Genomic DNA, 13,952 nt, shown 5'->3' with positions numbered 1-13,952 from the left:
ATCACTATTGCCCCCTAGTGACCGGCTTTCATGTATGTGAACTGACGGATGGAAGTCAAATACTGATTTGTATCCAGTGCTCAAAACCCCCTAGAGTCGATTTAGCGTAATAGTAAAATCCCCATCAAAATCTGTGGCCCGTTAAACTAGCGATATCAGTTTTGTGTATGGGTACCAGTGAACAAAATGAATGGAAATACATGGAGATCGTTTAGTGCCTAAAATAAGAGGTTATATACATGTAAAAAAATATAAAAATAAAATAAAAAGATACATATACTGTAATTTCCGGACTGAATTTTTTTTTAAATTATTATTTTGAACATAAATAAGCCGCAGGTGCCTACCGGTACATTGAAACAAATGAACTTTACACAGGCTTTAACGAAACACGGCTTGTAACAAAAATAAATAGGCTTTAACGAAACACTGCTTGTAACAAAAATAAATAGGCTTTAACGAAACACGGCTTGTAACAAAAAAAATAAAACATTAGCAGTAAGCTTTAGTTGTCTTTTTGCACTGAGTCAATTCCTCACGCTGCTGTTTCCAACATCTTATCATCGACCAAGCTCCCGTGCAGCAGCTCTATTTCCTTTTCCAACAGCCAGATCAATCGCCTTCAACTTGAAAGCTGCATCATATGCATTTCTCCGTGTCTTTGCCATGATGAGGGTGACAAAATGACTACCGTAATCAGAATGATGGGAAGTTTGAGAGCGCTCGATTTAATCTAAACAGTAAACAAAAAAGTTGTTTGACCTTAACCCGTTCGGCAATTTCATTGGTCTGATGAAAGCTTCATGCCGCCAAAAAACTGAGCACGTCACAGAATGTGTTTTTTTGGAAGAAAAAAAATTGAAAGCGGGAAAAATGCATATATTAGCCGCGTCATTGTTTAAGCCGCGGGGTTCAAAGCCTGGGAAAAAAGTTGCTGCTTATAGTCCGGAATTTACAGTATATATATTTGTGTCCTGATCATTCTTATATGTCTCAGATATAGGACAGACACTTCAGAATAAAATTACTTTAGAATGTATTTTCTTTATCTATGTATGAAGCTGTTATTCAATGTGTTTCTATGGGCTAATAGCAGTAAGGCCAAATTCAATGTTTCATGAAACAAAAAATGTTTTCATACCTTAAGGGGTTCTAAAATTGTAAATCAAATAACTAAATGATCCTTGGTATGACCATATTGAAGTAGACATTTAAAATAGTTAGGGTTAAAGCCAATTAATTTACATTACATTTACGTGATTTAGCAGACGCTCTTATCCAGAGCGACTTACAAATTGGTGCATTCACCTTATGATATCCAGTGGAACAACCACTTTACAATAGTACATCTGTATCTTTTTTGGGGGGGAGGGTGGGGGGGGTAGAAGGATGACTTAATCCTATCCCAGGTATTCCTTAAAGAGGTGTGGTTTCAGGTGTCTCCGGAAGGTGGTGATTGACTCCGCTGTCCTGGCGTCGTGAGGGAGCTTGTTCCACCATTGGGGTGCCAGAGCAGCGAACAGTTTTGACTGGGCTGAGCGGGAACCGTGCTTCCGCAGAGGTAGGGAGGCGAGCAGGCCAGAGGTGGATGAACGCAGTGCCCTTGTTTGGGTGTAGGTCCTGATCAGAGCCTGAAGGTACGGAGGTGCCGTTCCCCTCACAGCTCCGTAGGCAAGCATCATGGTCTTGTAGCAGATGCGAGCTTCAACTGGAAGCCAGTGGAGTGTGCGGAGGAGCGGGGTGACATGAGAGAACTTGGGAAGGTTGAACACCAGACGGGCTGCGGCGTTCTGGATGAGTTGTAGGGATTTAATGGCACAGGCAGGGAGCCCCGCCAACAGGGAGTTGCAGTAATCCAGACGGGAGATGACAAGTGCCTGGATTAGGACCTGCGCCACTTCCTGTGTGAGGCAGGGTCGTACTCTGCGAATGTTGAAGAGCATGAACCTACAGGATCGGGTCACCGCCTTGATGTTAGCGGAGAATGACAGGGTGTTGTCCAGGGTCACGCCAAGGCTCTTAGCACTCTGGGAGGAGGACACAATGGAGTTGTCAACCATGATGGCAAGAACCATGTCTGGCAGACACTGATATGTCTGCCAGACATGCAGAGATGAGATTTGCCACCTGGTTATCAGAAGGGGGAAAGGAGAAGATTAATTGTGTGTCGTCTGCGTAGCAATGATAGGAGAGACCATGTGAGGATATGACAGAGCCAAGTGACTTGGTGTATAGCGAGAATAGGAGAGGGCCTAGAACTGAGCCCTGGGGGACACCAGTGGTGAGAGCACGTGGTGCGGAGACGGATTCTCGCCACGCCACCTGGTAGGAGCGACCTGTCAGGTAGGACGCAATCCAAGAGTGAGCCGCGCCGGAGATGCCCAACTCGGAGAGGGTGGAGAAGAGGATCTGATGGTTCACAGTATCAAAGGCAGCAGATAGGTCCAGAAGGATGAGATCAGAGGAGAGAGAGTTAGCTATAGCAGTGCGGAGAGCCTCCGTGACACAGAGAAGAGCAGTCTCAGTTGAATGACCAGTCTTGAAACCTGACTGATTTAGATCAAGAAGGTCATTCTGAGAGAGATAGCAAGAGAGCTGGCCAAGGACGGCGCGCTCAAGAGTTTTGGAGAGAAAAGAAAGAAGGGATACTGGTCTGTAGTTGTTGACATCGGAGGGATCGAGTGTAGGTTTTTTGAGAAGGGGTGCAACTCTCGCTCTCTTGAAGACGGAAGGGACGTAGCCAGCGGTCAAGGATGAGTTGATGAGCAAGGTGAGGTAAGGGAGAAGGTCTCTGGAGATGGTCTGGAGAAGAGAGGAGGGGATAGGGTCAAGCGGGCAGGTTGTTGGGCGGCCGGCCGTCACAAGTCGCAAGATTTCATCTGGAGAGAGAGGGGAGAAAGAGGTCAAAGCATAGGGTAGGGCAATGTGAGCAGGACCAGCTGTGTCGTTTGATTTAACAAACGAGGATCGGATGTCATCAACCTTCTTTTCAAAATGGTTGACAAAGTCATCCGCAGAGAGGGAGGAGGGGGGGGGGAGGATTCAGGAGGGAGGAGAAGGTGGCAAAGAGCTTCCTAGGGTTAGAGGCAGATGCTTGGAATTTAGAGTGGTAGAAAGTGGTTTTAGCAGCAGAAACAGAGGAAGAAAATGTGGAGAGGAGGGAGTGAAAAGATGCCAGGTCCGCAGGGAGGCTAGTTTTCCTCCATTTTCGCTCGGCTGCCCGGAGCCCTGTTCTGTGAGTAGTGTTGGAGGAGAGCGAGAGGGAAAAGGATACAAGGTTGTGGTCAGAGACTTGGAGGGGAGTTGCAGTGAGATTAGTAGAAGAACAGCATCTAGTAAAGATGAGGTCAAGTGAGAGGGTGAGAGGGTGAGGTTAAAAGAGGAGAGGAGTGGAAAGAAGGAGGCAGAGAGAAATGAGTCAAAGGTAGACGTAGGGAGATAAAGTCACCCAGAATTGTGAGGGGTGAGCCATCCTCAGGAAAGGAACTTATCAAGGTGTCAAGCTCATTGATGAACTCTCCAAGGGAACCTGGAGGTCGATAAATGATAAGGATGTTAAGCTTGAATGGGCTAGTGACTGTGACGGCATGGAATTCAAAGGAGGAGCTAGACAGATGGGTCAGGGGAGAAAGAGAGAATGTCCACTTAGGAGAGATGAGGATTCCAGTGCCACCACCCCGCTGACCAGATTCTCTCGGGGTATGCGAGAACACATGATCAGACAAGGAGAGAGCAGTAGGAGTAGCAGTGTTTTCTGTGGTAATCCATGTTTCCGTCAGCGCCAAGAAGTTGAGGGACTGGAGGGTAGCATAGGCTGAGATGAACTCTGCCTTGTTGGCCGCAGACCGGCAGTTCCACAGGCTGCCGGAGACCTTGAATTCCACGTGCGTCGTGCGCGCTGGGACCACCAGGTTAGAGTGGCAGCGGCCATGCGGTGTGAAGCGTTTGTGTGGCCTGTGTAGAGGGGAGAGAACAGGGATAGACAGACACATAGTTGACAGGCTACAGGAGAATGAAAATTAACTAAACAACTGGGGAAGCGAGAGACCAGGGCCTCCCTCACTAACCTTTCACTGAAACACTCAGATCTAACTCTTCCAACTTCCACTTTAGAAATTATAATTGATGTAAACTACAGTGGTTCAATGTTTCCAGGAATAGGCTCAAACTTAGTTTATTCAGCTAGATAACTTGGTACAGTATTCTTCCGTGAAACCCACCCAGTGCACCGTGTCCTATGACGCCGTAGCTAACTAGCATGCTAGCATCCAATAACACACGGTTAGCACCAATACTTGGTTACAACAAACTACCAATGGATCATTCGTGTCCGTGTCCAGTTCCTTTCATAACGCAGAAGTAATTAAACGTTGGCTAGCTAACACAAAGTCAGTCCTGCTAGCTACACAAGTGGAATGCACGACTCGAAAGTTCAGAAAGTTAAGCTTACGTTGCAAAAATCTTATTGACTAAAAATGATACAGTACTGCTAGCTGCTAGAGTTGGCTAGCTAGCAGTGACTGCGTTTACCTTTATCTTTTATCTTTGATACATAGACAACTATGTAGCTAGCTAACATTACACTAATCAAATCGTTCCGTTGTAATGTATTTACTTTCTACAGTACTGCTAGTTGGTAAAGTTGGCTAGCTAGCAGTGGCTGTGGTGTTGTGGTGTTGACACCGTTTAGAAAACGGCGCGAACGAACGAATACAGCTGGCTAGCTAACCTTGTTAGTTTCTCAAAGCTACACCTACACCTTTAGCTGCACCTTTATCCTTGATGCAAAGACAACTATGTAGACAACTATGTAGCTAGCTAGCTAACATTACACTAATCAAATCGTTCCGTTACAATGTAATGAAATGTAATATTACCAGCAGAGTGAAGTACAGCACGACTACTCCCTCCAGCAGCCAATTCCTCCTTTGGCCACCTCTCCTTCCAGTTCTCTGCTGCCAATGACTGGAACGAACTACAAAAATCTCTGAAACTGGAAACACTTATTTCCCTCACTAGCTTTAAGCACCAGCTGTCAGAGCAGCTCACAGATCACTGCATCTGTACATAGCCCATCTATAAATAGCCCAAACAACTAACTCTTCCCCTACTGTATTTATTTATTTATTTTGCTCCTTTGCACCCCAGTATTTCTACTTTGCACACTCATCTACTGTCAAATCTACCATTCCAGTGTTTTAATTGCTATATTGTCTTTACTTCACCACCATGGCCTATTTATTGCCTTTACCTCCCTTATCTCACCTCATTTGCTCACATTGTATATAGACTTCTTTTTCTACTGTATTATTAACTGTATGTTTGTTTTACTCCATGTGTAACTCTGTGTTGTTATATGTGTCGAACTGCTTTGCTTTATCTTGGCCAGGTCGCAGTTGTAAATGAGAACTTGTTCTCAACTTCCCTACCTGGTTAAATAAAGGTGAAATAAATAAATAAATAAATTAAATAAAAGTTTATGGTATGGACGTCCCAAGGATCCAGGATAGCCCTAACAGTGCTACAGAGTTCATGTTAACATGACTGTGCGTGTGGAATATCTTTCCCCACAGAAACAAAAACCTAGAATGAGAAACGTTCTGGAAGTTATGCAACTTGGGAAGTTTCTTGTTTTTGTCCATTTTGATAACAATTTCTTATAACAAGAGAACTAAACAATAGGTAACTAGTAATGGTCCATGTTTTGATCATTACATCAATAAACAACCAATGGTGCAGTTTATGAAACCTTTATCAGTGGGCATCTTGAATACATTTCATAGAACAGCAAATGTATCTATCGGTTTCACAAAAACAATATCTGGATTGTGAGATATTTAAGAGTTATAAAATGTGTGTGCACCAACGTATTACAAGTAAATATTTTCACTGCGTTGTAAAACCATCCTCTAACAACCATAATTAATGGGGCAACTCAGTCGGGTCTCAACTTACTGTTAAGAGTTAGAATAATAGATTACACAAGGTGACATTTCAACATGTGGTTGTGCATCAGCAGTCACTTAATTAGCCCAAGTCAGTTAAACATTTTTAGATTGGCAAGTTAGTCTAGCGGCTAGCTATCTAAACTTATAGTAAGCATGATCAGTTTGTTTTCTTTGTGGCCCCCGCCCACATCAAAGTGGCCCATCCCTGATCTATGGTGACTTATAGCTTATACATGTGGGACTGTACAGACAAGAAGTAAAAGGTCATAAACAGAGGGCCATTCCTGACATACAAACTGTCATTCTACTCTACCAAATAAGAACCAAACACAATCATAAATGCTTTTTTCAAACAATTTTGATAAAAATAAAACATTTTTTTCAAATTATTTTGTGGGTGTGTACAAACTATGCAGCTTCTGCCAACAGTTTATCAGTGCCCTGATGAGTCTCTTCCTCATCCTATTCTTTCCCTTCGTCCTCTGGGAAGTCACACACGGCGCTGTTCTCTTCTGTCTCCTCACCTTAAAGAAAGCAAAGGCAAAACATTGAGGATCCGTCTCATCTCATTACATCGGCGTTGACTGATATACATCATTTATACACGTTTACTATCATTATTAAAAAATGAATCGTAAGTGACAAAAAGCATTCGCCAGAACCATAGTGAAACCTATCCCTGTCTTTAAAGCAGCCTCACCAGGTCAGTGTGCCTGCAGTTCTGTCTGATCAGCAGTGCCATCATCTCCACTGGCTTCTTCATGCCCCTCTGCTGTCTGCTGCCCCGCCCGTGTCCCTGGTCCCAGCCCTGGCACAGGAACTTCTCCGTCATACCATGGATGGAGCGCAACACGTGCTGCAGCTGCCATAATGAAGCATGGGAAAACAGTGCATTATTAGGCATACTGTCAAATAAGATATTCACGTTGGAGATACATTTTGTATAATGATTGTGTTGTCATCTGCAATTCGCATTTTTATTTCATACATTCAAGCAATCAATCATTCATTCAATCAATCACTCAAACAAACAAACAAACAAAGTTGTAATTGGAGTATAAGGCAAGGGGTAATTGTTTTCACAGAGGGGCATATTAGCTACATCCCCTGTCCATGGTGCTGAAACTGACACACAAACAAACACACACACACACACACATTTGTTTTACTATCCTTGTAGGGAGCAAACAATTGATTTCTATTCAACATCCTATTTTTCCTAACCCTTAAACTAACCCTAACCTTAACCATAACCCCAAATCTAAAACTAACTTAAGCCTAAAATATAATTGTTTCCTTGTGGGGACCTGTGAAATGACAATGAAAATTTTCATTGTTTTACTATCCTTGTAAGGACTCCTGGTCCCCATAAGGATAGTAAAACCAAACACACACACACACACACACACACACACACACACACACTACCTTTCCTGAGGGACAATGGTCCCTCTCTTTGGGTGTGTCAAAAGTGCCTGTCAGATTCTGTTCCAAGAAAGCATACATGTCTGTTAGACAATAAAAGGATATACTTTTTTTTAAAGGATATAACATTCATAACGCAAACCAGTGAAGGCAATCAAAAACATGTATTCCACTGTACAGACTTGCCCTGCATAATATTTGTGTAGGCTCAAGCTAGTGCCAGACTTATGGAATACGTTTTTCTGAAGTGTGAATTTTGCATCTGCCATTTTCCAGAGTCAATATAACAGGTAGAATAAATTAATAAAGGCACAACTAATAGTTATGTTTGAGATAAAGCCATTTTTATCTTGTGAACAACAGTAACACACTTTCAACGATCTGAAGGACCACATACCAAATTCTGAAGTTCAACGAAGATTAGTTCTCTGTAAGTGCTGAGTATATCCGTGTAGTTGCACCTGCGCTTACTGTAGGAGACACCCAACAGCAGAAACACCACGACGCTACGGAGCACAGGCCCGTTCACAAACTGAAAAATCAAGTAGTGTGTGAGTTAACACATACCTGCCAGTCAGCTTGTTTTAATTCACATTAATTATTTGTAGATTTAATATGGAATGCGTCCTGCGCGCAATGCGGTTATTCTTGGGCGCACGACGGAGTCCGTAAACTGTAAGTATATGTCTATATTTAATCATGATCAAACTATTCAACATGCAACAGTTCAGAACAGAACAGAGAAAAAACATTATAACATTAGTTGGTTTTATCTACATGAATGGACCCCATCTCCAAGTGTGCTTTCCATTGATCTAGGACAGCACCCATCGTTACACAAGTATGCATCACATGTCAGAAGGGAATGGCCACCTACCATTTATCATTTTCTATAGGATGATCTTCAGACAAGCAAATCCGTGTCCTCGGGAGCCAGCAGGAGCTGCGGGAGTTATTCGTGATCGGGCTGTGTACATTGTATCCAAAAGGTTAGTAGCCTATTTGGGTGTTTAAAAACGCTTTCATGGGTCAACGCGTTGGCAAGCGGACCCAGGATGTGCAGTGATTTTCCCGAAGTTCCGTGGTTACCCAACATCGCCGAAATCCTATTGGCGTCTCTAGTTTCCCTCTCTGTCATGGGTTGCTAGCGGTGGGCTTAGAATTTCAGCAAACTCCAGTCCCATCAAGTCGAGGACAATTTCCACGATCAATCAATCACTTTTTTGGTTTCTTTCGGTTTCGTTGGAGTTGGAGAGATTATAGATGCAGGGGAGCAACGTGGATAGGTTTAGGTTAGATGCGCCCCAATCAGCGGGCTAGGTTATGTACACTTTGGAGACCTCAAAATAGTTTGGGCAAACTGTCGTGCGTAATAGTAGAATAATGCTGAAACTGTTGCTTTCAAACTGTTCCATTACAAACCGTTGCATTCAAACTGTTACATTGAAGTCTATATACAAAGGAATGTGAAATTGATGCCAAAAAAGCGTCTACTAAATGGCATATATTATTATTATATATACAGTGGGATCCCAAATGATTTGATCCCTTGATAAAGATTAGCAAAAAATACAATAAATAAATAATACAAGTACTGAGCTATATTGTATGCTAAAAAAACGGACAAATTGTTATTTTATACTAACACAATTAATCAGAGAAAGAGATTTTGTTTAACAAGTAAGAAAAAATATATATTTTTAAAAGTACCCTCACCTTGCAAGCTCGAGGATAATGATACGAGTATTTTTCTAAAATGCTTGATGAGAATGGAGAACACATGGGAGGGATCTTAGACCATTCCTCTATACAGAATGTTTCCAGATCATTGATATCCTTCGTCTGTGCTTATGGACTGGAACATTCTATTCAAACCACAGGTTTTTAAATGGGACTCAAGTCCGGAGACTGAGATGGCCTTGCAAAATGTTGATTTTGTGGTGAATTAACCATTTCTTTGTGGATTTGATGTGTGCTTGGGGTTATAGTCTTGCTGGAAGATCCGCTTGATTCACTTGGCAACCAGGTTTTTGTCTAAAAGTTTGTGGTACTTGGTAAAGTCCATGATGGGTACTGAGTCAGTCTGGTTGGGAGGGCTGCTATGATGTATGGTTGGATTAAAGAATGTTTATGTCCAGTCAGTACTGGAACGTTTACTTTAGGCACAGATGGAATCAGCAAATCCCAACCCAGAACATTATGGGTGAAATGCCAAACTGGTCTTATATCAGTGTCGAGACACACTGTCCACTTCATCTCTCATTGTGCTTACATCCAGAGCCCGGATGCACACAAACAGGCTACTTAGTGTTTTTTGGGTGATTCTCACAAAAATGTCATTTTAAAGAGATATTCTTAGGATTTTTTTTATCCTCATTTTCATTTGGAGTAAAAAGAAGGCACTATATATTACATTTACATTTTAGCAGACGCTCTTATCCAGAGCGACTTACAGTAGTGAATACATACATTTCATTTTTCATTTCATGCATTTTTTTGTTGTTTGTTTTTGTACTGGCCCCCCGTGGGAATCGAACCCACAACCCTGGCGTTGCACACACCATGCTCTACCAACTGAGCCACAGGGAAGGCTACAATATATACAAAAGTATGTCGACACCCCTTCGAATTAGTGGATTTGGCTATTTCAGCCACACCCGTTGCTGACGGGTGTATAAAATCGAGCACACAGCCAAATCTCCATAGACAAACATTGGCGGTAGAATGGCCTTGCTGAAGAGCTATTTGACTTTCAACGTGGTACCGTCATAGGATGCCACCTTTCCAACAAGTCAGTACATCAAATTTCAGCCCTGCTAGAGCCACCCCGGTCAACTGTAAGTGCTGTTATTGTGGAGTGGAAATGTCTAGGAGCACCAACGGCTCAGCCGTGAAGTGGTAGGCCACATAAGATCACAGAATAGGACCACCGAGTGCTGAAGCACGTAGAACGTAAAAATTGTCTGTCCTCGGTTGCAGCACTCACTATCGAGTTCCAAACTACCTCTGGAAGCAACGTCAGCACAAGAGCTGTTCGTCGGGAGCATCATGAAATGGGTTTCCATGGCAGAACAGCCGCTCACAAGCCTAAAATCACCATGCGCAAAGCCAAGCGTTGGCTGGAGTGGTGTAAAGCTCGCCACCATTAGACTCTGGAGCAGTGGAAACATGTTCTCTGGAGTGATGAATCATGCTTTAGCATCTGCAGTCCAACAGACGTATCTGGGTTTGGTGGATGCCAGGAGGACGCTATCTGCCCCAATGTACAGTGCCAACTATAACGTTTGGTGGAGGAGGAATAATGGTCTGGGGCGGTTTTTCATGGTTCGGGCTAGGCCCCTTAGTTCCAGTGAAGGGAAATATTAACGCTACAGCATATAATGACATTCTAGACGATTCTGTGCTTCCAACTTTGTGGCAATAAATCAAATCAAAATCAAATCAAATTTATTTATATAGCCCTTCGTACATCAGCTGAAATCTCAAAGTGCTGTACAGAAACCCAGCCTAAAACCCCAAACAGCAAGCAATGCATGTGAAAGAAGCACGGTGGCTGGGAAAAAAATAGATTGGGGAAGGCCCTTTCCTGTTTTAGCATGACACTGCCCCTGTGCTCAAAGGGAGGTCCATACAGAAATGGTTTGTCGAGATCGGTGTGGAAGAACTTGAATGGCCTGCACAGAGCCCTGACCTTAACCCAATCAAGCACCTTTGGGATAAATTAGAATGCCGACTGTGAGCCAGGCCTAATCATCCAACATCAGTGCCCGACTTCACAAATGCTCAGGTGGCTGAATGTAAGCAAGTCCCCACAGCAATGTTCCAACATCTAGTCGAAAGCCTTCCCAGAAGAGTGGAGGCTGCTATAGCAGCAAAGGCAGGACCAGCTCCATATTAATGCCCATGATTTTGGAATGAGATGCTCGACGAGCAGCTTTCCACATACTCACCAGAGACCCAAAACGCGCAGAGGTGTACTGCCAGGAGATCAAGAATCTTCAGACGGTAGGCTACGTGTCACTGGTGCCACCTGAGGTAGCTGAACAATATACTGAGTCCTGGTTTATACCCCACCATATTGTGAATCACAATGGAAAGGATAGGATTGTTTTTAACTGTTCGTTCCAGCATAAAGGACAGTCACTCAATGACCTTCTCCCTGGACCAACCTTGGGACCATCCCTGTCCTCTGTCAACATGCCGTAGCTGTAAGTGGTGACATCCCCTCTGCCAATGAAGCAAGAAACCTTGTTGATGTACTGCGGCAGTTGCTCCATACCATAGGCTGTCGTCGAGCACCTACTGCCGAGGCTAGATCGGAAAGCAGTGAACTGTGGCTTTCCCAAAGTAGCACAGACCTCCAGGTACCAACCCCTTTGGCAACGTTGGAACTGCCTCAGAGACTCCTTGAGATATAAGCACCACATTGTGTAGCTCTCCAAACCTACAATGAGGAATATCTACAGCATGCTTGCCCGTCAATACCACCCACTAGGCTACATCGTGCCTTTCACAACCCGAGCCAAGGTACTAGCCCAGGACCTGTTGAAAGAAGGGATAGTTTGGGATGAGCCCATTCAGCTTCAGAGCCTGCTGGACAGATGGCTTTTCTGGGAACAAGAGATTCCTGACCTTGTCCAGATGGAACTCACCAGAACTTACACACCACCATATGCTGACAATCCAAAGTCAACCAGAGACCTCCACATATTCTGTGATGCATCATAGAGAGCATATGGCTCTGTTGCCTACATGCAGACTGTGGATGACCAGAAGCAGATGCACATTTCCTTCATTCTGGCCAGGTCTCGCTTTGCACCAAAGAAGCAGCTGTCGATGCCACGCTTGGACCTGAGTGCTGCACTCACTGGGGCTCAGCTGGCCAGTGTCCTCGAGGCAGAACTCACCCTGCCCATCGGACAAGTCATCCTCTGGTCCGATTCAACTACAGTCCTTCATTGGCTCAAGTCAGAATCTTGTAGATACAAGGTCTTCATAGGAACTTGTGTTGCAGAGATTTAGAACCTTACAGATGTAGTCAACTGGGGACATGTAGATACCGCGAACAACACTGCAGATGACATCACTTGGGGCAATACCTTGAAAGAGCTGGCCCAACCACATCGATGCACCAAGGCCCTGAGTTCCTCCAGCACTCAGAAGATCAGTGGCCTTCAATGCCTTCTGCTGACCCGGAACCTGATGACAGCGAATTGAAGAAATCAGCCTTCTGCGGACATGTATCAGTCAGTTCCAGTCTTCAGCTCCTAACAACTAGATCCCTACACGGGGAGGCCGATCCACTCTCCAGTTCACCCAGCGAAGCAGCAGACTACATAGCCGCAGAGAACCTCCTCCTGAAGCAAGCTCAGATGGAATTATTTCGTGAAGAGGTCAAGGCCGTCATGTCAAACCAGTCTATTCCTTCTAACAGTCGTCTGGGTCCCTTGTCTCCTGAGTATGATAAGGATTCAGGACTCCTTGGAGTTGGCGGTAGATTGCGAAGAGAAGAGCACCTGGAGATGGATGCTATGCACCCCATCGCCTTGGATCCACATCATCCGCTGATCAAGTGACTGATTCAAGATTTCAACTAGACTCTCCTCCATCCCGGCCCAGAGTGGGTTCTGGCAGAACAGGGTCGTAGATATTAAATTCTGCGGGTAAGGGAAGCTATCCGGAAGCTTCAGCACACCTGTTTGCAATCCCAAAGATGGCGCATCAAACCTGATGTTCCAAAGATGGCAAACCTACCTCCTGCTCATCTGCATCTGTACAAGCCATCCTTCTACTCTCCCGAAGTGGATTATTTCGGACTATTCAACATATAAATTGGACGTCACAGCTAAATGAGATGGAGCATCGTCTACAAATGCATGACCAGCCGCTGCACCCACCTGGACCTCCAGGAGAGCCTGGATGCCAATGCCTTCCTGATGTCTCTAAGACGCTTCATTGCATGGCCTGTTGGGAAGATAACTCATACTTACCTGATGGACGTATTAGGACTGCTGCTATCCAGGTCAAGTGTCGGACTTACTTACAACCAGTGGCCCAGCTGGTGCAGCTCCCAGCCATCCTTGATGATGATGCAGAAGAACCTGTCACCTAGAACAAACTTTAAATTGGTCAGAAAGGAAATAATGTCCAAAACTGAGATTTGTAGGTGGCGAGCTGCACTTGGTAATGAACTAAACACTCTGCCTGCTTGTGATAGATGTGACAAAGTCACTGAGTTATTAAAGAGACAGGCTTTCTTACATAGCTGCCTAAATGTCTGCCACGACATTCTAACCAGATGGATTCATCAATGTGGGTGAATACCAGAACTGTAAGACCACATCTTGTATGGATAAATGGACAGTTAATTGGATATTCACAGCTGAGTGACATGGCACAGAATTGCAAACATTGTTAATCTTTAAACAACATTACAGAACCCTAAACTGAGGAACTGTCTCTCTCACCGTCTCTCTAATAGGAGCACAATCTCCATAACGTCACCTACTCAATCAGTGTATAAATTCCAGAGGCATCAAACTCTAATTCAATGCCATTTAGCAGACAAAAGGGACTTAG

The sequence above is a fragment of the Salmo trutta genome, chromosome 30, assembly GCF_901001165.1.
Source record: "Salmo trutta chromosome 30, fSalTru1.1, whole genome shotgun sequence".
Classification (NCBI taxonomy): domain Eukaryota; kingdom Metazoa; phylum Chordata; class Actinopteri; order Salmoniformes; family Salmonidae; genus Salmo; species Salmo trutta.
This window is presented reverse-complemented; position numbering follows the sequence as displayed.